The sequence below is a fragment of the Rattus norvegicus genome, chromosome 3 (assembly GCF_021556685.1).
Source record: "Rattus norvegicus strain SHRSP/BbbUtx chromosome 3, alternate assembly SHRSP_T2T, whole genome shotgun sequence".
Lineage (NCBI taxonomy): Eukaryota > Metazoa > Chordata > Mammalia > Rodentia > Muridae > Rattus > Rattus norvegicus.
The window spans coordinates 29007499-29034535 of record NC_141536.1 but is presented as its reverse complement, the minus strand read 5'-3'; the positions used below and the strand labels follow the sequence as shown (position 1 = coordinate 29034535).

The window sequence follows — 27037 nt, the reverse complement described above, 5'->3', positions numbered from 1 at the left end:
ACGTAACTTCGTAAGCCGTCTAGAGCTTCATCAGCTGAGCCTGAGTGCACATGTGAGTGTGTTAGTCTTGATTCTTGCAGCTGTTTCGGCAGCAGTTACTATGGCTGCCGCAGTGGTAACGTGTTCTACTTAAGGTCAAACAATCTCTCAGGATCTGGCAAGATTTAACAGAAATTTAAAACAATACTTTCCAGAGAAAACGGTAACCATCTGCAACTGTTATTATTAACACTATTCTTTTTTCTTTTTTTCTTCCTATATTATTTATACTTCCTGATGCTTTCAAATCATTCAATCTATCATTAGCAATTAATTATAAACAAATGTCTAACGAGGTTTACATCTATGTTCTTTTTCTTCTTAAGCCAAACATGGCAGCACGTTTTAATCACATATATTTCCTTTCCACCCTCGGGTCTACCTGAGCTCTGTTTGAAGAACTCAATAGCAGAACACAAAAATGAGTCCTGTCAGGAGGGAGGGTCTTTGCAGCCACCGGAGAGAAAAAAAAGTGAAACATGTTAATACTGGAGAGCAAGTTTTAGTTAATCGCATTACTCTTCTGTAAACGAGAAACATCCGTAGGTACATTTGAATGTGAAGACCTGAAATAGTAGAATAGGTCCTGTGGTTACACGCTGTTCTGCCTTAGTGGCATCTCGCTACCTATAGCAAAATAGTTGTTAGAGCAAATCTGAGCCCTTTCCTTTGCCTTTGTCATGACCATTGCCAGAGACCCTTCACTTGTACCTCTGCCAGAATGAGAGCTCAGTTACTCCCTTTATGGGAGAGTTGACTCTTTGATGTTGCTTAGCCACCATTTCTATTACAGTCACTTTTATCTCTGTCCTGGCACTCACTCCTGCAGCATCCTCTGCTCAGGTGGTCTCCATCTAACTCTGAATAGTGCCCCAAACACTCCTGCTGCTTCCTCTTGGCCTTTTTCCATCAACTGGCCCCTAGCCTCTCGGGATTTTAATAGCACCCTATTCCCATGTTCTTTTTTTTATTTACATATTGTTTTGGATGGGAGAAGGAGACACAAGAATAGAGCAAGAAATTCTCAACAAACATTGCCACATAATTAATCATCATTTTCAATTTTCTTTGAGGATTCTTTTGAAACACTGATTATACAAATGTACAGAGTAACTATGAGAAACTGGAGCATTAGAAGCTGGAAATGTGGATAAGAATAAAACAAGTTTGAACACAAAAAAAACAAGTGAAGCTTCGACAAGGTAGAGGCAAACACTGGTAAACCTGAGGAAGCCATAATTAATATGGTTTATGAGGAGTTTCATGTACTCGTATCCTAGTTCATTAGGGTGATCATGGGTAAATCACACCTCCCACATAATACAAATAGCATAGGAACTTGGGTTTGAATTACCAGCACACACAAAAGCATAGCAGCCTGCCTGTGATCTCAGGGCTCAGGCCTCAGGACACAGAAACAGGGGCCAAAGCAAGCTCCCAGCTAGACTAACTAAACTGGAGAGTTCTGGGATTACATAAGAGTCCCTTTCTCAAAGTGATCAAGGACAGTAACAGATGTCAATAGGATATAGAAGAACAAGCACAAATGAGTTCAACATACACACACACACACACACACACACACACACACACACACACAAGAACATGCTTACCCAGATGTATGCCACATATAAATGCAAAAGAAAAGGGAAAGGATAATAGTGAGGAAGAGAGTTTTAAAATAGGGTATATTGAAAGAATCCTAAGCATTGTCTTTGCTTCTAACAGAGTGGCTGTGTCCAACAGAAGGACTAGAAAGGAGCTTTTCTGGCCTGCTATTTAGATATACATGGGAAAGCCACAGAAAAGATTGGCAAGTTTTAAGTGAAGAATTACACACGAGCATATCTATCCTTTTAAACCAGTTCATTGATTATACTGTGGAGAATAGATAGAAGTCAATAGAATTTGTTGCAACTCCAGTAACAAGAGACAAAACTCTAAATCGAAGCAATGTGAACTGGTTAAGGAAAGAGTGTGATCAGATTCTAAGGTAGATTTGGACTAAAGTAAGGCTACCTGGTAAAGGAGTGTGGTGTGTGGGGAGTCTGCAGAGTGTATTCACATCTTACTGGTGAATTGTGAAAGATGTTATTGGGTCGGTTTTGAACAGGTATCACTGATGTGACAGTAGGGTGTCTCAGTGAATGGATAGTAATGATTTGGTAATATGTGGTCATTATTATTAACAGCATCTATTGTAAATCTATTGCCTGTCAGCTATAGAATTCCTCTGCATGCAGTGGGAGCCTGAGAAAGAATTATACAGACCATCTCTCAACATCCAAGAGAAGGAGACCTCCTTCCTAGAAGACAGAAAACCACAAAACCAAAGATAACTGGAAATAAAGTTCAAGGACACAAGGCTGTCACTGACAGGGTCAAACGGCCTGGAGAAGTGTTCTTAGCAGATGAACGCAGATTGTCTATAAAAATAAAGAAGTCAGTAAACAATACTGTGAAATACCACTCTTGGATTTGAAGAGAGTGTGAAGGAAGAGGATTGGTGTGGACAGTCACATTTGCAGACAGGACAGGAGAGATATTAGCCTGTGTTTACAAACAGGCTCTTGGAATATAACAACACTATATAGCCACAGGGTACATAAGCACAAGTAAAGGGGCTGTGTAACTGTGCAAGTGTTGAGTCGCGTTTGTTAGTTTGCTTTTTCCTGTGGTGGTCATTGTATTTTGGTTATGAGTTTGGCTTTGGTTTCTGTTCTTTGTTTGACAATCATTTTCTTCTAATATCTAGGAGCACAAAGCTCACCCACCAGCCATTATTTGTAAATTTACCAAGTAAAAATGCCAGGTAACATTTTAATTTTGTTAAAGCATGGATAAAAAATTTTCACTAAAATTGTTCTTAAAAACTAACCCCCCACCCCAAGGGATAGAACAGCATTCCCTAAACACACTGAGTTGAAGTCAAGAAGAAAGAGTTAGGAGTAGCCCCATCCTTGCTCCTCACGGTACTGCTAGAAGAAGCTGAGAGTCCATGAGGTTCAATGATCCACTGGTCAAGTACGAGGTCAAGGTAGAGGCAGAGCTAGCCTGGACCACAGTGTGAATCTTCATGCATCTCTACTTGTATATTCAACAGCTGCTCTTAGTATCAACATAAGTTCTGAGTGAGACCAGATCCAGGGCTACAAGTTGACCCACCCCCAAAATCTCTCCTCTGTTCCCAACATGGGAAGGTGTCAGTCCTGCTGGTCCAAAGCTGTGGGATCTTCACAGCACACTGCAACAACGTGCTAACTAGGAGGAGTCCTAATGAGTAACCAGTATTGATGGGGTCACAGAAGCCAGAGAATTTGACCCAGACCAATGACTCATTGCAAGAGAAGATGTGTGGACAGAGGGATAGACTGTAGGACATACTGTGACACACTGCAGCTTCCACGATGGGATGTTTCCTGTGATTTGTTGTTGTTGGTGGTGGTGGTGATGGTGGTGATGGTGGTGGTGGTGGTGGTGGTGGTGGTGGTGGTGGTGATGGTGATGGTGGTGGTGGTGATGGTGGTGGTGGTGGTGGTGATGGTGGTGATGGTGGTGGTGATGGTGGTGGTGATGGTGGTGATGGTGGTGGTGGTGGTGGTGGTGGTGGTGGTGGTGGTGATGGTGATGGTGGTGGTGGTGATGGTGGTGGTGGTGGTGGTGGTGGTGATGGTGATGGTGGTGGTGGTGGTGGTGGTGGTGATGGTGATGGTGGTGGTGGTGATGGTGGTGGTGGTGGTGATGGTGGTGATGGTGGTGGTGATGGTGGTGGTGATGGTGGTGATGGTGGTGGTGGTGGTGGTGGTGGTGGTGGTGGTAGTGGTGGTGGTGGTGGTGGTGGTGATGGTGGTGGTGGTGGTGGTGGTGGTGGTGGTGGTGGTGGTGATGGTGGTGATGGTGGTGGTGATGGTGATGGTGGTGGTGGTGGTGGTGATGGTGGTGGTGATGGTGGTGGTGGTGGTGGTGGTGATGGTGGTGGTGGTGGTGGTGATGGTGGTGTGTGTGTGTGTGTGTGTGTGTGTGTGTGTGTGTGTACGTTGGTGGGTGGATATGAGGCACCTGGAAGATGAGTAGGACTTGGGTGCATGATGTGAAATTCACAAAGACACAAAGAAACAATAAAACGTTAAAACGAAAAGAAATGGGAATGGTGTTGTTATTTATCCTAAGAAATACAGAAATAAATTTTGGCAGTCACAAAATCCTACTAGTAAATTGACGGTGTAACATTGTTTTAAACTTTGGTTATTCTTCTTACGTTTGTTTCTTTGTTTGTTCTTTTTTTGTTTGGGGGGATTTTTGTTTGTTTGTTTTCTTTTTGGTTTTGGTTTTTCCAGGAGTTAAAAAGAAAAAGAAAAAGAAAAAACTTAAATTTAACTTTCCTTCTTAACCAAGCAGAAACAAAGCTTTTGTTTTCGTCTTCAGTTGACTTCAAATATTTTCCTATTGTCACACTGGCACTTCAAGATCCCAGCACAGTGCAGGGAGCAGCGTTCCAAGAATCGGGGAAACAGCAGCTTTCTTGAGTGACTGTGCATGAAAATGCTGCAAAGCATCACATCTCCACAGGCAGCACCTGATTGGCTTGCAGCATTGCTCTTCGCTCACACATCTGAGCTGGGCACAGAAAGTCCCAGCATCCCGGGCTAGTGCGCCTTTTACACTTGTTTTAAACTTGTTGTTTTTCTCCTGTTAAAGAAGGCATCACAGAAATCATGGGTAAGTGGTTCTGAACCAAACCCTACAGAAAAGTAGTCTCCTCATTATTACAGGACAGCAATATGGCCTACAGAGACATGTATTTATATGGCACCATCCTTTCTCTCTGCACACTTTTGAAAACATGCTTTTTAAGGTAAGAACTCTTGTGCAGACTCTCCAGGCCTTGTTTTGCCATTTAATTAAGGAATAGGATTATAGACCACCCCTGTCCCCGCTATAGTTTTACTTTTAACTAAGAAGAAAAAACAGTTTCATATATTTAAGTATATCATTTATGAGCACATGGTCTCTACCTAATAGCGAATTAGACATTAGACATCACTCCTTCGTCCCTTGCCCTTGTAGATCAACATATTTTGTTATATCCTAAAGGTGAAAGATTACTGCAGACATCGAAGATTTCACACCACTGTGGTAGCAAAACCAGGGCCAACACCACTGTGTGTGACAGTCTCAGTAACTCACTATTTTCTCTTTTCGTTGTTGTTGTTTGGTTGTTTGGTTGTTTGTTTCTACAAAGCAACAGAAGTGTTCAGGACTTCAAATTTTAAAAATCCCACTAATGCCAATTAGTTTTTCATCCCTCAGCATCCTCAGTGTGTGACCCAGGTCTCTGGTTCTTGGATTCAAACTACAGTAATGCCACAATCAAACTGTCCACAGAGCACCACGTGAATGAAGTCTGAATTTCTCTTTCAGGACCTTGCCACTGTATTATAACCCCATGCTTTAAATTACTTGAAAAGTGACTTCAAAATGATCTGAAATAGAAACAATCTAATATAAATGAATACATCTTCTTCCAGCAAGTTATTTAACAAGAATTTTAAATTGCAAGTGCTAACTTTGTAGAGGTTATACTAAAAGGGCTTCATGCATGGTTATTTCTGACTCATTAAGCATCTTCAGAAAAATATACAAATGCCTTTAAAGCAATGGCTTAAAAGAACAATCCAGGCCTTTGAGGTAAGAGCAAAAGAGTAGGCTATTAGAAAGTTTTTTTCTTTTGCTAATGCTATGAACTGTGACCAGGTGTTTAATCTATAAAAGATAGCACATTCTAGAAGTGTAGACTTGACTAAAAATCTTACTTAGATAGTTCAGAAAATGTACACTTACATTTATTCATTTACTGTTTGCTAAAGATCTACAATGTGCCAATTATGAATCAAAAAGCTGGAAATATAACAGATAAATGCCCTGCCCTCCTGGAGCTTACATTCCAAAATTGGGTCCCATTCCATAAAAGAACAAATATAAAACAAAACAGAAGCAGGAAAAAAAAGTAAAGTGGTAAATGGTGTTAGAAACCAGAAGAATACTATTTTTTTTTAAAATGCAAACAGGGAAGACAGTTCAAAAAAATTATCCTTTCAATTCAACCTGGAAATGAAATATTAGTTGTGAAAAACTATTTAGGATTAAGGGCCTTATGAACAAAAAAATAGAAAAATGTAGCCCTTGGCAAGACATGATCTTGGGATCTCTGAGTCATCAAAGATATTAGGGGAGGAAGAGGTAAGAAGGAAATGAGCTTGAGGAAAGGGAAGTAAAAGTCCTTGAAGAAAGGGCTTTGCTTGTTCTGCCAAATCAGAAAGCCTGGGAGGAAGAGGAGAAGAGAAAGAAAATGGTGTAATTACGAACTCTTTGTGGGCCATGTACTCTCTCCATAAGCTACCACCTGGAGTAGGTAGTGCCCCCAGTTTCTACCCCCAATCGATGAAGTATGAATTGGTGTCAACAAAACATTGGAGCAAACAATGTCAAATAGAAAATAATTTCAAGAGTACAAATTTTACAGCAACTTTCGTGGGTGTTAAAGACAGATTTAGCAGCAAGCGCCTTTACCCACTTAGCCATCTTGCCAGCCCTAGATAGGTATTTATAATGTCTGAGAAGAGTAAAGAAACAGATGTGTTTTGCAAATGAAAGCATTTTTGGCATTTTTGTGGTGGCCCTTCAGAGGAAAGTGGGCTTGACACTCCAGTGTGTAAGGAATGGGCATGTCCTCTTTCTGGTAGATATGGTAATGCTTCTACAGCAGGCTAGGAAAGAAAAGGTAATTTTCTAAGAATAGTGGGACATTCGAAGAGAATGAGGGAGCAAAAACTAGAACTTTGGTTTCCTGGTCAAGGTGTGTTCGTTCTTGAACACTACACTGTTTCAAACCAGTAGACACGATTCCACGTTCATTCCTCATTCTTCATATCCTACTTACAAAACCTAAAATCAAGGCAAACAGGAAAGGAAGAGAAAGGAAAGTTCCAGGCAGAGGAAATAAAATCAATAAAATCCAAAACACCCAGTAAGAGTGGGCAGAGGGGAACCATTATGAGTCTGTTTTTGTTTTTGTTGCTGTTGTTTTGTTTATTTGTTTGTTTGTTTGTTTTTTTTAGAACCAGACCTCCTTTAAGAGTTTCAATGACTTGTAGCATGTAGAAGAACTCTGTGCTCAACTCAGCTAGTTTATTGACTGACAGAAAAGAAAAAGAAAAAAATGAGGAATCTCTATATCCAGGAGAAAATAGCTGTGTGGTGCACATGACCTCTTTAAAGTGCAAAAAGCATTCTGTTACAATGTGTGCATCAACCTTAAATAATTTTCATATGTTCCTGGATAGCTCCTGTAATACTGTTGGACAGTGATACTAGTTTTACTATGGGAAAAAATACGTATTACAGGTTTATAGTTACAACTGTTATTTCAAAAATATGTTATAGATAATTTCATTTACTATGTACAGATATGCCCTGTTAGGAGACAGTGTTGTACATGTAAATCAGACGCTAGTGTTCCACCCACTGTTGTTCTGATGTTTATTATTTTGGCAGACCATATTATTTTGTAATATAGATGCTCGGTGAAAATAGGAGTAGTAACATTGTTTTAAAACTACGCCAATAACTCTGCTCGCTCTTCTCCAGTTTTTAATACTTCATTCATTTACATTGTAAGTGCAGCCTGCTTGGTCTCTTTCTATATTCTGCCCTGTATTCTCCCAGGTGTCCCATTTACCCACTTGAACTCTGTCATATGTGAACAGCTCCTGACCCTCCCCACAAAAAACAAAAAACAAAAAGAACAAAAAGCAAACTGGTCACCAGAATTCTATGAACCCTATAGCTGTCTCTATCTAAATGGGTTTATCATTTTTTAATTTGGCAGAAATTCAGTAAATTTATAATTTTATCTTTATATTCTTTTTCATTGTATATTTTATGTATTTACATTTCCAATGTTATCCCCTTTCCCGATTCCCCCCTTTCCCATGCTCCCTCTCCCTGCTTCTATGAGAATGCATCCCCTCCTACTCACCTACTCCCACCTACCCAATCCCACCTCAACACTCTGGCATTCCCCTACATTGGGGAAACAAGCCTTCACAGGACCCAGGACTTCTCCTATAGATGCTAGACAATGCCATCTTCTGCTACATATGCAGCTGGAGCCATGGGTTCCAACATGTGTACTCTTTGGCTGGTAGTTTAGTTTGTGGGAGCTCTGGGGCATCTGGTTGGTTGATATTGCAGTTCTTCCTCTGGGGTTGCAAACTCCTTCAGCTCCTTCAGTCCTTTATTTAACTCCTTCACTTGGGTCCCCGTGCTCAGTCTGATGGCTAGCAGCAAACATCCTCATCTATATCAGCAGCGCTCTGGTGGAGCCTCTCATGAGACTCCATATCTGGCTCCTGTCAGCAAGCACTTCTTGGCATCAGCAAAAGTGACTGGGTTTGGTGGCTGCACATGGGATGGATCCCCAGGTGGGGCAGTCTCTAGATGGCCTTTCCTTCAGTCTCTGCTCTACTCTTTGCCCCTTTATTTCTTCCCATGGGTATTTGTTCACCCTTCTAAGAAGGACTAAAACATCCACACTTTGGTCTTCCTTCTTCTTGAGCTTCACGTGGTCTGTGAATTGTGTCCTGTGTATTCCCAGCTTTTGGGCTAATATCCACTTATCAGTGAGTGCATACCATGTGTGTTCTTTTGTGATTGGGTTACCTCACTCAGGATGCTATTTTCTACTTCCATCCATTTGCCTTAGAATTTCATGAAGTCATTGTTTTGATAGCTGAGTAGTACTCCATTGTATAGGTGCACCACATTTTCTGTATCCATTCCTCTGTTGAAGGGCATCTAGATTCTTTCCAGTTCTGGCTATTATAAATAAGGCTGTTATGAACATAGTGGAGCATGTGTCCTTGGTATATGTTGGAGCATCTTCTGCTTATATGCCCAGGAGTTGTGTAGCTGGCTTCCTTAGGGCATGATTAATGACTCTGAAATTTGTCTTCAAGTAGTCAAGCATGACAATAAAGTCACTGGCCCACTGGCCTTTGTCTTGTGGCATTAGGGGCCACAAGACAAAGGCTAACAAGAGAAGAAGACACACAAGTCCAGAGGAGTGAAAAATAACCAACCGGTACAATTCAAAGACAATTTTAAGCTTTAAAATCAGGAAAATTAGTCTAATAGACTACAAAGGTCCAAGCTCCCACCTATCCATGGAGACACTAAATAAAATAGATTCTCATGAAATAGAATAATATGAGCTCTGGAAATTAGTAAAATTTTAAAGAAAACAACTTTTAAAAAAAGGCCACATTGGAAACAGTAGGAACTTTCATGGCATTTTAGTCACTCTTGCTTAATTCAGTGTGGGGAGATCAAAAGGCAAGCCATGTCTCAACCCTTTCATAACTGTAAAGAAAAGATTTAGCCAATTTCTTTTGTAAGTCTGTTTGCAGGGTATGAGAGGGTCTGGTGTATACACAACTCAGAGCTCGGATAAAACTAGTTTAGATCTTAGGCTGAGGAAAACAGAAATAACAGGCATAATCAGTAAAAACAACAAGGGGACTAGAGACCCACAGAGGACTAGACACAATGGTGTAAAGACAGAAGTAGAACAACCAGTGTTGCAAAATGAAGCAAGAGTGAGACAAAAATGGAGACCAAGTCATTTAAAATCAGTCATGGAAACTGTGAGCCTGGATTGAACTTGTATATAGGCTGGCTAAAGACTTATAAGCAGAAAATGCCTGAAAAACTAAGTCTCAACATTGAGCTGACCAGGTATGTCTTCTTTGCAGTGGGTTATTCTACACTCTTTTGGAGAGGTGAGGGTTATTTTCTTTAATGATCAATTTCTAGAAAAATCACAAAATATAAAAAAAAAGTCTACTCAAAATTAACCTAAAAAATAAATTCCAGATGAGGAAACATATTTTGGATTTACTACACAAGGACTCTCTCTCCCTCCATCTCTCTCTCTCTCTCTCTCTCTCTCTCTCTCTCTCTCTCTCTCTCTCTCTCTTTCTTTCTTTTTCTTCTTCTTCTTCTTCTTCTTCTTCTTCTTCTTTTTCTTCTTCTTCTTCTTCTTCTTCTTCTTCTTCTTCTTCTTCTTCTTCTTCTTCTTCTCCTTCTCCTCCTTCTCCTTCTCCTTCTCCTTCTCCTTCTCCTTCTCCTTCTTCCTCCTTATCTTCTACATATTTCAACATAAGGTTTTTCTCTATTTTTTATTTTATAATTTCTTTTAATATATTTTAATTATGCTTTTTCTCTTTTCCCAACTATATGGCAGGCCCCTTTCCCAGGGGTAGTTTGCCAGCACAAAACAAAATTCATGTTGAGTTTTATTTATGTTTCTTTTATTGTCTGTTTGTTTTATTTTGGCATTTGTGGGGGGTATCGTTTTATTTATTTTCATTTTTTTCATTTTTCTTTCTTTTTTGAAGAAGAGTTTGAGATGGCTGGAGGTGTAAAAATATCAGAGATTTAATGGAGAACAGAAAAGTTAAAGGACATCATAAAAACTGTATTTGAACACAAGAGTGAAAATAAATTTCAACAAACTTAGATAACTTAGAAATATTATAAATAACTAGGTTTGTATTCTCGCTTAGGGAAGCAAACTAAAAAGGCTGAAAGACTTGTGGCAAGTACAACAATCAGGGGTTAGGTTTATCATTGGAAATTATCCCCATCTTTGAGAAGAAAAAAGGTAAGAAAGAATGAACAAAAGATGAAAAGAAAATTAAATATTAATGGGATGTCATAAAAAGCCAATGTATACTCCAAAAAGAGAAGAGAGAGAGAGAAAATGTATTAGAAGAATAAATGGCCCCTATTATCCCAAAGTTATTTAAAAATGCTCATACAATAACAATAAAAGTATAGAATGAACTGAATAGATCATGGCATATTCTGATCAAACTTTCAAAAGACAAAGAAAATCTTTAAAGTACAAGAAGGAAGTGGATCATCACATAACAGTTGTGCTGGTTTGAATACAATTGGCCCAGGGAGTGACACTATTAGGAGGTATGGCCTTGTTAGAGTGGTTGTGGCCTTGTTGGAGGAAGTGTGTCACTTCGGAGGTGAGCTTTGAGACCGTCCCTCCTCATAGCTGACTGGGAGACAGTCTTCTCCTAGCAGCCTTCATAACAAGAGGTGGAACTCTAGCTCCTCCAGTACCAAGTCTAACTGGACTCTGCCATGCTTCCCACCATAATGATAATGGACTGATTCGCTGAACTTAATTTTTTCTACTCCTATTCCTATTTTTATTTTATTTTATTTCACTTTGAATTCTTTTATTGCATTTTTTATTTACATTTCAAATGTTATCCCTTTTCCTGGTTTCCCCTCCGGAAACACCCTCTCCCATCTTCCCTCCCCCCTGCTTCTATGAGGGTGCTCCTCCAACCACGCACCCAACCCCTCCTGCCTCCCCACCCTGGCATCCCCCTACATTGGAGCATCTAGCCTTGACAGGACCCAGGGCTTCGCCTCCCATTGATGACTGAGAAGGTCATTTCTGCTCCATGTGCGGCTGCAGCCATAGGTCCATCCCTGTGTACTCTTGGGATGCTGGTTGGTCCCTGGGAGCTCTGGGGATTGATATTATTAACATGACTAAATGTTTTCCTTTATGAGTTGCCATGGTCACGGTGTCTCTTCCCAGCAATGAAACCCTAACTAAAAAAAAAAAAAAATGATCTTTCATAAGACTACCAACTGATTTCTGAAGAGAAGCTTTGAAGTCAAAGGTAGCAAAATGAGTTACTTAAAAGTACTGAAAACTGGGGTTGGGGATTTAGCTCAGTGGTAGAGCACTTGCCTAGCAAGCGCAAGGCCCTGGGTTCGGTCTCCAGCTCCAAAAAAAATAAAAAAAGTACTGAAAACTATTTAATCACCTAGAACTGTCTTTCAAGCAGAGATGAATGAAGATATTTCTAAATAAACAAAACTTGAGTTTATTAGCACTGTAAGAAATACCCCTTATCAAGGGAACATCTGTTTGCAAAAGATGGAGACCACTACAGTAAAGCACAATCAATCAAAATGCAGAGTTGTGGAGTCTGGAACCAATAGACAAAGAGACAAAACACCGTAACATCCAAGGCTGAGAAGAGAGGTTGGAAAGATTATAAGAACCAAAGAATCTGGAAGTTTGCTGTGACATTGTGTCTCCTAGTGCCAATGGTCAGCCAGGAAACATACATGCAAATAACATGTGGACTGAACAGGCTACAGTTAGGAGACATGTGCATATAGAAATGCATACATGCATCCAATAACAATTAATATTAGGAGATGGGTGCATATAAAATACACATATGCATGCAATAACAGCTAGTAATAAAAGAAGCCATAAATTTAAAGAAAAGTGGAGATGGATGTATGAGAAGGTTTGAAGGGAGGAAAGGGGAAAAGGAGAAATGCTGTAATTAAATTGTGACCTCAAAAATAGGAAGAAAAACCTCAAAAGTTGACTGGTAAAGATAAGCAAAAGGACAAATGTAAATCCTTCCAACCAAGATCAATAACTATATGTAGGAGGTGATGAAGTTGCTCATTGGACAACCATCATCTCCATGCAGAGGACTATATCCTATATTAAAATTACAAATATAAAGGTGTCCCTCTCCAGCATGAGCCTCTAAGGAGGCAGAAATATAACTGAAAAAAAAAGCAAGGAAATGGAGCCTCCACTGATTTCTACATCTACGTTCTCTGTTCATGTTGAAGACACAGCATGAAGAGGAGTCTGCAAATGTCTTTTGTGATGATAACTGCACAAGAGGAGGAATGAGCTGGAGGATGTTTCAGGAAAATAATATGCAAAATGTTCTCTTAAGGCTATCAAACAAATAATATTTTGAAATTGAAATAATGAGAGGAACACATTTTGTTTTACTGTATAATAATGTTAACATTTCTTCCACTGATGTACATTCAAAAAAAATTTTAAGCCATTAAAAATATTTAGTAATATATCTTCATACCTCAAATACTGATTAGTGTACCTTATCCAAGGAGGTAATTTTTTAAAAAAATTATATCTCTTATTACATTTGCATAATGTTTTCTATTTATGTATTTGTATTTCTGAAAAAATATTTCATTATAGTGATTTATATCTTATAGTAAAAATTTATGCATAATACTTTAAATGTATAAATGTTTTTATTTGATGCTTTGTAAGTCTGTGCTAAATTTATAAATAAATTTGCACTAAATATTCATTTCTATTGATTTCTTTAGTGTTTGAATTCTGCTCTTTGCTTAATCCATTGGTGAATGAAGTAAATATTATAATGTGGCATTGGTCTAAAATTAGACTTCATATTAGAAAAAGCTAAATAAAACTTGAGAGATTTTCCTCTCATCATCTAATCTTCTGGGTTTCTGTAAGAACCATATATAGACACAAAATGCAGGGGCACATTGTGAATTCGGTAGGTCTGAGGCATCCTCACCTTTGTACATGTCATCCATGGCATAGAAAACACACTAAGATATCATTGAACCTCAGAACTGATTTGTCTGTTTATACTGACAGGGTTATCTTCTGCGGAAGTTGTTATAGAATTTTTTCATCATCCTCATGTGTACATCAAACCTCAATGATACAGGAAGCTTTATCCCTTCTTCACACAAATGCATAGCACGCTGCTATAACAAATAGCTTAGGAAATTGTAATAAAAGAGTATTCTACATTTTAATGAACAAATAGAAAAAAACATAGAAAATTACTGGAAAGATACTAAACAGTGGGACTCTTCCAGGTCCATCATAGTCTTATGAGGATAGCATCGTATATGCACATGACATCTCTCATTGATTGAAACATTACTATGCAATATGCTATTGTACATAATTTTTAGTTGCAGTTGATTGACACAATTATATGTTATATGTGTATCTAAAATACAATCTAAATTTTTTGGTTTTGGAATATTTTTTTTTTAGTTTCTGATGTTTATACATGGGCCCCATTAGCTCTGTGATACTTTCTCTGTTTTCATAATTTCTAGAGATTAAAATGAGCTTATGCAAATATTTTATAGTTTGTCACATTTGAGGACAGTGGTCTCCAGAGAAGATCACATATAAACACTCCTAAGAATATATAACAATTTATTTGAAAAGAAAAGAAATTGAAATCTTGACATTTATGATATCTTTCAACATTATTTTCAACATTAGCAATTACTATGCATTTTAAATTGAGTATAATAAGTCAATATGATATTTTATTAATAAGTGACGAAGTCTAGGTGTAAAGGCTCAGAAGAGTTTGTGTGAAAATGTTGGCAAATTAATGCTCATAGATTAATTGATCTGAGGAGGTGTCGTCAGTGATCAAGATGTCTCTGATAGGGTAGAATTTTAAAACACTTAGAAGTTCATGTTATAAGAAGTTCATATCAGCATGGTAAGGTGGTTGTTTAGGCATAAAAACTAAAATTATGAAGTAAATGTATATAAACATTCCTGTGTATAGTTAGACAGCAAAACTAGAAGTTAATCTGTGATTATGTGGTAAGTCAGAGGAAATAAGCATGTGAGAGAAGAATGTGACCAGTGGAAGACAGGGATGTTCTACTAATGAATTAAAAGCAGGTGAGAGAGATCTGAAAAGTCTTGTAATGTAAATCAAACAATCCTATAAGTACATTGAAACAGAAAAAGACATTCTTGAGTTGTAGCAAAAAGTGTTAGGGTTAGGTAACTAATAACCACCATTCAGAAACTATGTGTCAACAAGTCATCATTTCATCATTTCAATTTACTGTGGCTTGAAGGTTCATCCTGTGTCCATGCAGAGAACAATCCCAAAGATCCCCGTTGTGTGGTATTTTTTCTCAGTTGTTGAGGAGTCTACATGGTGGGTTTAATATCCACAAAATCGACATCTTTCTTACCAGGGCTTATCATTTATGAGGATCTTAATTAACTCTTTGATAATTCAGGCTTATGTCCCATAAGAAGTAAAAGATACAGATACTTAGGAAGAGCGTGTCTCACTGTTGCAGAAGAGAGGACTAAAGATTTGGCTGAAATCACTCATTCCTTTTGATGCAGTTATCGAGGGAGAAAATCCAGTTTCTGTAGGAATTAGGACACGTTTTTCAAGCAATTTTGAATGCTTTGATGTCATCAGGGTGAGATGTGTAAGCTCATATTGTGAAGAGAAAAAGTGGCTGTCTCTCCCATGATTTAGGACTAACTGCTGTTGTCACATCCGCACAACATAGTCCACAAAGTTTCACTCCTCTACAGCATGAATGCCTCTAATCTAGGAAACTAGTCAGAAAGTAAAGTCGGTTTCTTATCTTCTGGAGGTCATTCTTAGGCTGGATGTTACTTTGAAGGAGAAGAAAAGTCTTGGGATCTGCCCTCAGTACCATCCTTTAGTGTAACAGCACAGATAACATAGCCCAATAAACCGGTTGTAACCTTGGAAGGCACAAGAGCTCAATCTTGATAAGATAAGGTGTAGCAAACAGGTAAACTAAGGAAAGCTTGTTTCAAAGAAGCCAGAACAGGCCTTGAGTAAACTCCTGTCAGCTTTTCAGTGATAGCTCAAGCCTATAAGACAAAAAGCAAACAAACAAACAAATAAACAAACAAACAAAAAACCCACAAATAAAGATATTTTTAAAAATGTGTAGGGGTTGGAGATTTAGCTCAGTGGTAGAGCGCTTGCCTAGCAAGCACAAGGTCCTGTGTTCGGTCCCCAGCTCCGAAAAAAAGAAAAAAAAATGTGTTTATATCACGGAGACTGAACTAAAGACATAACTTACACATCATTTGTATGTGAATGAAACAGTTGGAGACTAATTTTACTTACTCTCAAGATTTTCTTTTATTTAGTAGAATATTAGCTCCTGATCTCTAAAGGAATAGGGCTGATAAGGGATTGATTAGATTGGCTCATAAGCTGAGGTCTAAGTAGTCCAGCAATGGCTGTCTGCTGACAGAAAGGCCAAGAAATTGATAAGACTAGATATATCAGCTGTCCCAATCTAGGGCTGGAGTCCCAGGGAGGTCCTAGAAAGCTGCCAGCTTTCAGGTTACATTGGAGTTCCAAAGAAGTAGGTTCTAACACCAGGGAAGGAATGGCTCAGGAATAGACCACATGAACTGTCCAGTGAGAGAGAGTAAGGCAAGCAGGCATACAGCAAAAGCTTCATTTTCCATGTCCCTTTATGTGGGATGCCATCAGAATGTGTGACTCAGATTTAGGGTGTGTCTTCTAATATGAAATTATCCTGATGTAGGGTTGCTCTCCACCTAATCTCATCCAACCAAGAAAATCCCTCATAGACATGCCCAGCTGCTTGTGTTTTAGTTACTTCCAGATGTAGTTAAGTTTACACTCTAGATTATAAGTTCACCCCTTGTCAACTTAGTACAAATCCTATCTCCCTGTGTCATGCTTAATTTTTAAATAAAACACAATAACCAGGTTATAATTATGCCAAAGGTGATATAACCATGTGAAACTGCAACTACCCCATATACTACTGATAACTTATTATATATTTTAGAATAAGTGACACTGTCCCTTGACGGACATTCTTTTAGCGTCTCATAACTTAAAAATGACAATGATGTTTTATCTCAATTCATGTTACATTATATAAAAGGTACATAGAGAAAAGAAGACACAAATATCTGATATATATTTAATACTACTTTTGTCAAAACAAGACTGAAACATGCATGTCAATTATAAATGTTTCTTCTGCAATTTATCATGTAGACTTACTTAGCCCTTATAGCTATTTTCCTCTACTACTCTTCCTATTCTGTATTTCTTCTACTTTTACAAGCACCTCAGCTCATTTTCTCTTTTCCTGGAGGAGTGACATAAATTAATTACCTAGGTGCTAGTATACAATATAAAAGCTGTGTAATTTCCCTTAATACTGAGAACTTAAATTGTTGTATGAACAACTTTGTCTTTGGTAAAGTATGTATTCTTCCTAAGTATGGTTGTAAGTATGAACATTTGTAAAAAGAAATAGGTAGCACTAATTTTTCCACGAAGAATGATGTTTACCAACTTGATAATATGAATATGTATCATATTTATGAACATAAATCAGGATTAATCATAAGAATTTTATTGCAGGATGAAGTTGCAGTTCAGTTGTAGAGTACTTGCCTATCATACATGAGGCCTTGGGTTTGACCTCTAGCATTGCAGAGAAATAAAGAAAAAATGCTATTATGTACTCAATAGACATTCTTAATTAAACCTCACAAAACTCATTGTATAAGGGAAAATACTGGGGCTAAGAAAGGCACAGGATGAAGATGACTCCAAAGCAGCATTGCCATGGTCTCAACTTGTGTCTGACTGTTCAAAGATGCATCACAGAGCACTGCAGAATTATTTATTTTATAAATATTATTTGTCATATATTAAACACATTCAATGACAGGTACAAGTATTAAAATTGACAAATATGGAGTATAACTGCCTGTACAGAGACTAAAGGCTAACTAGAAAATTTATAGTGTATATACATATGCAAAATTCAGTCATATTAAGAAAGTATGCACATATAAATACAGACATTATTAGTCTCAGTACAGGGGATAAAGTAATACATGGATATACTGAAATTTTTACTTCCTTACTATAGCCTAAACATATGAAACTTGTTCAACAAGATTTATGCATATCATACAAGCATAATAACTATATTATATTAAACAGTTTAAGCATTATAGCAATTAGTACACATAACCAACCCAGAAGTGTCATAGGGTACTATTATCACACCTCTCAATTCACAGTTGAGACAAGTGATAATTAATCAAATTAAATGACTCATCCAAGGTCATGCAGCTGGAAAGGGGAAAAAACAGAAACTAAATCAAGGTTGGTCAATTACTAAAGGTTTCTAGCCAAACTTTCCCTCATTACCTGATATATAATACTAATATTGAATGAATGACACACGTTAACTGATTCAAACAATTTAAAACAAGACTAATTCAGAGACATGTTTGAGTCTTTCAGTTCTGTTGTCTTGATGATCAAATGAAAGAAAGGGTTAAATGCTATGTATGTGTAATAACAAGCATGGAGAGAGGTATTTCTTCAATCTACAACTTAGGTTAAATCAAAGAAAAAAAGAAAGCAGGAGATAAAGAATGAGTTTTAAGAACATGTACATTATAAATTGAGAGAATAGATCATAATAAGACTAATTTGATGTTCACCAACTATTTATTTGATAATAACTTCTACTTGATGAACTATTGTGTAATATATAGTATATACTATATGACTCATGGTCTATTTTACCATCCATTATATATTAATGATATATGGAATGTTCATAGAAACCATATAACACCTACACTTAAAGAGGAGGTAAGTTGCTTAGATATCATTCTTACTCTACATTGTGGTCTTCATAATAAATGGCAGTAGCAGATAATAAAGTAACCTGTGAGCTTTCAACTGCACAGAGAGTACAAGTCATTGTCCATACTCGAAAATATGGTAAGGTTACACAGGACACCTAATGAGAGACTGAAGCAGAGTGTTAAACAGTTGACTATCAAATTTCAGTCATTCACTGTTACCATATAACGTAGTGGAAGATACACCTGGAATATTTAACCTGGAGAAATGGTACTTAAATCAACAGAAGGTTCATCACAATTATATTCCTCATGTAACTCACTTCTCAGAATAAGAAATATACAATAAGCATCATGGAATACTTGATAAACCATTTCTACAGAAACCACGAGTATCTGCAACCCTTAGTTCTTGAAACAGCTAGAACTCTAAAATATTTAGAGAAGAAATGGTTATTCTTCACATTTAACAACATTGACTTATTGAGGTATTAATGAACATATGCAGTGATCTCAATTCAATAGATGTTTATTAAGTACCTACTACATAAAATTTGTTGTCAGATACTGTAGATGGAGGTGCTATTTCTTGATTGTTTCAATAAAGGCAGCAGAAGCTAATTGCTGGGAAATGAGAAAAAGGTAGGATTTCTAGGTCCCAGGATGAAGAGGAGGGTTTTGGGGAAAGGAGTAAGAAAACAATTATTTTTGTAGCATGACTCCAGTCAGTTCTGAGGCTGAGGAGGGCTTATTTTTCCCAGTCTGCATTTATACCACTTTAATTCCATGCAAGTAATGAGTTCAGTTAAGGAGCAAGCCAGACAATGAATACAAATAGTCAAGGAACAAGCAAGACAAATAAACATAGATCACTGTTTCCTAGGGCTTATCAGAAGGACCAAGATATCTGAACCTACTTCCCTCTCCTAGCCCAATGTCATATTCTTGCCTGAAGACTACTTCTTTGTTCTAGCCTAAAATCAGATTCCTGCCTGAGCTGACTTCCCTATTTTGGTCCAATGACAAAATCTTGTCAAGCAGCTCCAATGGCTCTCCACATCTCCCCCATTTTTATTTCATAAACAAGACGGCACCTGTGTTAGGTCGTTCTGACAATAATGCCTTCCTTACCCATCATGGAATGTACTTTATCAAAAGCAATGCACTTCTGTCTTAGGTTGGTAAGGATTTATACAGAATCTTACCCATCCTTGGCTGCCAGCCTGTTAAATTAATAACTCTGTCTGAGGGTCCATTTTTAGTTTCAAGCCACATACTTTGGCCGCCAACATATTGATGTTGTTAAAGGCAAGCTTTATCATGAGGAGCAGGAATAAAAGTAATCCCAGGACAAGAAGGGCTGGCATGATCAAGCTATGTATGCCATTCTTGAAGCTTGACCAAGATTGAAATACTGACCTCAGACCACAAATAATTTTATCAGCAATATATGCAGCATCAAAGCTCAGCAGAGTAACATTCTTCAAATTCATAATCTCAGTATGCAAAGTTAAAACATCCAGACAGGTGTTAGAATTATGCCAAATACCCATCATGCGTCTTTGAACTTTTTCCCAATTATAGTGAATGTCACTGTCAATTTTAGAAGTAACAAAAAATCTATTAGTAATTAGCGTGACACTCAAGATGGCTTTGAGGAAGAAAGATTTAAGGCCCCGGGGGCAGCCTCTACCACAGGTGGAATTCTGATACAGGATAGCTGAAGAGATTAAGGCAATAGATTGTATACCCAGCAGTTGTGTTATCTCTCTGGTTTTAAAATATTAAGGCTGTCTGATGTTTTCTTTTCAAGGTGACTGAGGTGGGCATGAGAAAGGGCACAACCTGGATGGTTGTTAGAGGCTTGGAGGAGCTAGCTTCCAGAGGTTGGCTGGTTGAGAGGGAAAGAAGTTCCCAGCTTTCATGGGGATAGCATCAGAGTTGGCAGTTTAGGGAGCTGAATGAGACTGGAGCAGCTTGGCAAATCTAGCTGTGGGACTGGGTGAGATGGCCATTACAAAGGCTGATCTCAGGCTGCAGATGGCGGCACCAGGTGAGAAACAAGCATGTATTTAAAATTATACTCAATAAGCTACCCCTTGTTTAAATACAAGTATACCATAGCTCTGCCCCCTAAAACAAGCACAATCCTGCAGAGAAGAAAAGTAGCTACAAATAAAAGCAAGAGACTATGAAGTTAAACATAAACACAAATATAGAGGATGCATTACACTCACAAATATTTTCATTTCAACTAAAAAATATGCTGGCCAATTGCAGAAATTATAGAACATTTCAGGCATGTTTTACTTTTTGATAATTTAATTAACACTTCTACCTTCCATTTCTTTCCTCCATGGCCTCCCTTCTGCTCACTGTCCTTCAAATTCATGACCTCTATTTTCATCAATTTTTATTTAATGTATTCTCCCTCCCTTCTTCCCTTCCTCCCTCTTTCTTTTTCTCTCCTGGATATAACCTGTTTGGTACATATAAGTCACTTGTATGGATATTTTTTCAGAGCTGACTCTGTGGCACTGGTGTGTCCTTATTTGGGGAAGGCCACCTCTCCCACTCCAATCCCAGATTTCCTCAGTTAGCTGCTGTCCTTTGCATAAGTTTGAACCTTCATGGGGTTTCACCAGTCTACTTTGTCACGTCAGTTGGTGTCATTGATCAGCTTATTTTTGGACAATTATGGTGATAACACATTATAGTTATAGTTAATTTTTAAAAGCCAACTCCCGGCACCAAACTTTGCACTGATTATCCTATTCTTCCTAAAACAGTTTTTCATAGAATTGAGTTCTGCCACCTAACTCAAAAGTAACTTAACTAGATGTCTATGACCCAATTTTTCTAAAAACTTTTCCACCCACTTGGGATTCAGTATCTTCTCAAGAGTGCTAAGGGAGACTCTGTTCTAAGTCACTCGTGAAACTTTTCTCAAGCTACTGGCTCAGGCCTCACTTCCTCATTGACCACTGGCCAATATAACCTCCCTCAAAGGCTTGTCAAGTGGGGCTTTCCATACAGTGATCCCCAAAAGAATTTTCCTTCCCCTTAAAGTGTAGGAATGTGATGGGGAAGATGGTAGAAGAAAAGGAGAGAGAGAGAGAGAGAGAGAGAGAGAGAGAGAGAGAGAGAGAGAGAGAGATCAAGGGCAGGAGGAATTTGAGGAAGATGGTCACACTATGTTCACAGTCAGGAAGCAGAGAATAATGAATAATGAAAAATGAATAATGAATGCTCAGATTTCATTTTCTTTTTAGTTAAGGCTCCCTCCTGGGAATTACCCTGGACCATGAAGGCACAATAAATACCAGAAAACTACCTTGAAAGAGGTCAGGTTTAATCAGGGTCAGCTTACATACTAGAATTTTGGTATTTGGATTGAAGGGTCTGGTGGTCTTATTTTAAGAGTATAAGTGTTTTGCCTACATGTATGTCTGTTTACCTGGTGCCTACAGAGGCCAAAACAAAAAGTCAGTTCTTCTGGCATTATAGACAGTAGTGAACCACCATATAGGTGCCGGTAGCAGAATGTTGGTTATGTGGAAGATGACCCAGTGCTTCTAACTGATGAGCCATCTCTCTATCCCCTTGATTTTTTTTTAAAGCTTATCAGTAACAGGTTAAAGAAATGTGCTTTATGAGACTGAATTTGAAAATCACAAACTTCACGAAGGTCAAGATTCCTTCAAGGCATTTAACTTCCCAACCCAGAGAAGTTCCCCTCAAGATCCAGAACACAGCAGCAGCCCCAGGTATGGCGTGTAAGGCGGCAATCTGCTGAAATATCATATTTATGACCTAGGTGCTCGTTCCTATAAATGAAATTTCTCCAGCTTCTGATTCACAAAATACCTAATATTCCGTGGATTTGCAAAGGTTTTCCAGTTTCTATTATTCTTTCCCCTAACTCATTCATGACCTGCTTCAGGCAACTGTTACCTATTGAATGCTGCTCTAACAAAAACATTTGATCTGTACCTGGCCCATTTGGCCAGCTGTCGCAAAGAAGGAACCAATATGACCTGTCTTTGATCATACCTTTTTGGCTAAAATGAAAACATCCTCCAATATGTGATTCTTATAAGAGGTGAGTGTTAAAATTCTAGGATAAACCACATTTAAGCCTAGGGATTCTGTTAAAGTTAATGAAAACATATTGGGGTGAGGCAGGTGGTGGCAAGGTTTGCTGACTATTTTAATTCTTCTGCAAACACCAGAAAACCTGTCCAGCCTCAGTGTGCACAAAAACTAGAATGAGTGTTCAAGTACTAACAGCTTCTCCCCATTTTTGTTCAACTATCTAACATGGAAAATGAGAACCCCGGTACATAAATTTGCTCCATTATGAGAAGAACTTTTAGTAAGGAAGCCAGTCAGCTTTTATTACTCAAATCACCAATGTGATGGTTGTAAAATGGAACAAAGGCAGTTCTTTAATGATAACCATTATAATAGAACCTCTACACACACACACACACACACACACACACACAGGCACATACACACACACAGGCACATACACACACACACACACAGGCACACACACAGGCACATACACACACACACAGGCATATACACACACACACACAGGCACACACACAGGCACATACACACACACAGGCACATACACACACACACACAGAGGCACACACACAGGCACATACACACACACACAGGCACATACACACACACACAGGCATATACACACACATACACACACACACAGGCACATACACACACACACAGACACACACACAGGCACATACACACACACACAGGCATACACACACACACACACACAGACACACACACAGGCATATACACACACAGGCACATAAACACACACAGGCACATACACACACACACACAGGCACACACACAGGCACATACACACACATACACAGGCACATACACACACACAGGCACATACACACACACACAGACACACACACACAGGCACATACACACACACACAGACACACACACACAGAAGCACATACACACACAGGCACATACACACACACACACACAGACACACACACACAGGCATATACACACATACACACACACACATACACGCACGCACATACACACACACAGAGGCACACACACACACACACACACACACCAGTCATTTATTTCAATATAAACAAAACCAAACAAGTGACAATTCTGATAAAAGAGAGCCCAGCCTCAAACAGAACACATGATCTTGTTAAGGCCCTGACATTACTGTTGCTTTTAGGGACCCAGTAACTTGACTCATAACTTTCCATTATCCGTTCTACTGCCTGTTGCAGACCTTTGTTGTCAAAACTTTTACAGAAGATTCTGGGTAAAAATCAGAGATTAATACAAGTCTAGGGCATAATCTTCTAAATTAGTGCCCTAACTTTGACCTTTGCAAGAAAGGACTCTGACCTTTTAAGTGTCCACTCTGTATGTGTATATGAGTATACTTATTTTTTTTTATTTTTGAAATCATAGTATAATTACAGTATTTTTCTCTTCCCTTTCTTCCCTCCAAACCCAGTAGAAATTATGTAGTAACATATTTTGTTTTATTTTTAAATTTTGAGCTTATTCACACCACCCCAACAAGCATGGAGAACCAAGAAGTATGTTCCATCTAGACATGGCAAAATGTTCTCAGATATCAACGTAAGGCCATGACCAACCCAAAGCTATGCTTAATGTCAACATTAGTGAAATGGGACTGTATCATAGCCACCTCCAAGTATGAACCCGTACCATATGAAGCCAGCCATCTCCATAAAGAGGGAACTAGATACATTGTATGTTAGGTCTACCATTCAGTCATCGCAAGACATAAAATATTGGTTCTCATTGAATAGCTACTTTGCTTCAGTCTAGGACGTATCATCATGCATATTCTTCCAGCAAATCTATGCCACACTGTTTGTAAGCCATACCTCTTCACAATTGCATACAATTCTTCTTTAGGATGTTTTCAAGTAACATTTTCATTAGCAATACGGATGGAATTCTCCATAAGGGTAATGATGCTTTTCTCAGAATGGGCTCATCTTCAGATATCTCTGTCACACCCCCCTACTGCCATCCACACAAAGGGCAAGTAACAACAGATTCCCATCAGAGAGTGCTTAAAAAGCTAAAATTAAAAAAAAAATCACAACCAAATTCTCAATATTTTAAAGTTTCATAAAGCAATATACATTTGTTCCTTATGTGAACCTAAGATTTTGATTCAACTAATTATATTCACACTTCTGATATAGACAATTATTTCAAAAAAAAGTTTTAGAGAATGGAGACTTAATGAAGCTTTCTTGAAAAAAAAATCACCAAATTAGAATACCTACTAAGACAGATTAACTTTAATTAAATGACAATTGGTAGTATGTTTATTTTTTCATTGAAAAAGACCGTGACATTCAATTATTTTTAGTTACATTACATCATTTTAAGTGGATTTCTACGTGAAATGGTGTATAAATTGGTATGTTGCTAAATACAGTGGACATCACATTATGAAAATGATGGACACAGAGATCTTTTTAACTTTATGCACAGTATATAGTGGTGGGCTGTTTTACTTGCTGTTCCTTTTCTGTTAAAACACCATACCACTTTTTCTTGGTAATCTATGTAAAGAAATTATCACATGTCCAGACCTGCGGACATATATCTATAATATTCTCAAGGCAGTGATAGTGCACCTTATTGTACCAGTGAGGGAACTGAACCGTGTAGAGCAGTAGGAAGCAGCAGTGGTTTTTAAAACCCACGTTGGGCAAGCAGAAAGTTCACTCTCCTTCTGTTTCCCTCAGGACACATGAATAAAATTTTACCAATATCAACTGGAGTTCCAACCATGGTGGGACACATCGATAAGCCCACAAGTCTGAAGACAGAAGCACAAGGATCGCCACCAGTTCAAGGACAGCCTGATCTACACAAGGAGTTTCAGGCTAGCAAGGGCTGCCCCATGAGTTCTGGTCAAAATGAGAAGAATGAAAGTAAGGAGAAATCAACTGAAGCTTTAGAGAAAAGGAAACAAGAGGATAGTGAAGATTACATCTAATCTTCATGGGCTTATCTACAGAAAACTTCAGCACTTGCCACGGTTTTCTTCGTGTCGTTAGCCAGCATTAGCCATCTGAAGTCTGTGCTGCAAAGAGGTGAGGACATGATCTCAGACACAAATATACACATTCACATATGTGAATCTAGAAAAAACCGGTAGATACATTAAAAATCCAATAACTTTTGACACGGTACCATCAGTACCAAGACTCCGAGTCCCACTGACACTTGGCGGTATTCACTACTCTGCCTAGGCATTAAAGCTGTAAACAGCAGATGCAGACATCACAATATGGAGCATGGACTTCAAAGTAAAAGCCTGTCATAAATGCTACTCTGTAACTAGTACTTTGTACTTCCCAGAGACTCATGGGTCACATTGGTGCCTTGTATCAGTGACAGAGCAGTGGAAATCACAGGTGAGGTGTGTTTAAACTTTTTTGAACTGATTTTTCAAAAGACCACCACTCGGTTGGTAATAGGTATGAGAAAGAAGGAGAAAGAAAGGGGCGTAATCTTTAAGAAATCTTTAAGCGATGTGGGAGGCTCATTCTGGGATTTTGGGGAAGGGAGGCAGGTAGGGGCGCTGAATGAGAATGCAGAGTAGAGTCGGAGTGGGTCGAACACAGTGGGTGGTGAGGAAATCTGCCTGCTAAAGTGGAGGAGGCATTTATTATAAGCAAAGGATATGTCAAAATTACCCTTTTTAAATAGATGAATTAATGTTTAAACTCATAAAGGATCCAATTTGCTGCAGATTATTGAACACCTTCTGGAAAGCCAATGGTGATTACCGTTTAGGGGCTGTCTCTCTGGAGCCTAGTGCGTATATGCCATATGTGTTTACCTTTTCCACTAGCCTACTAACACACGATAATACTGCGGCAGCTTTCGAGATGAACATTTGACAAGCCAGCTCACCGCCGACTGACACCTCCATTTCAGCTGGCCTGACATATATAAAAAGAAACTGAATGTTTATCCCTTTGCGTTCCGGATTTGACATATGTGCTATATGAGAGTTACAGAAGCAAACTTCAGAAAAGAAATTAAAGCCTGTACTTGCTAGTTTATTAATCAAAGTTTACCTGTTTCACATTGCACGGAGACAAATTAAGCTGGCTACTATGGTACTCTGAAAACATCTGCAAACCAAGTCAGAAGTAATGACAAACAAACGAGTTCCTTTTGAGGTTGATTTTCCAGCAGCTGCATTTAATTATAACAGTACTATCAAAGCAAGGTCCCCATTAGCTGCTAATTCAGAGAGACTTCAGAAGAAACTCCCTTCAACCTCCAACGAATCAGTCCAACTCCCATAGCTTCCTACTCTCTGACAATGTTTAGGAAGAGCCGTGCAGAAGTGTGGCTCTCAGTCCCTGATGCTAGTAACGGCCATCATGGTGTTTGGTGAGATTTTTTTTTCCAGTACGTCCTTTTAATTTAATATAATAAATATACAATGATAAAATTTATGACATTGATATTTTCTTCCAACATTACAATTATACCATACAT

The 27037-nt window shown here is 38.4% G+C and overlaps 1 long non-coding RNA gene across 3 annotated transcripts in view; it reads right to left on the bottom strand.

The window, feature by feature from the left end:
- Window positions 1–23928: 23928 nt before the first annotated feature.
- LOC120101545 (uncharacterized) overlaps window positions 23929–27037 on the bottom strand; it is a 44743-nt gene continuing 41634 nt past the window's right edge. For all 3 annotated transcript variants that reach the window (XR_015684329.1, XR_015684327.1, XR_015684328.1), the window contains one exon: window positions 23929–25604. This is a non-coding gene — a long non-coding RNA (uncharacterized LOC120101545). The remainder of the gene's footprint in view (window positions 25605–27037) is intronic.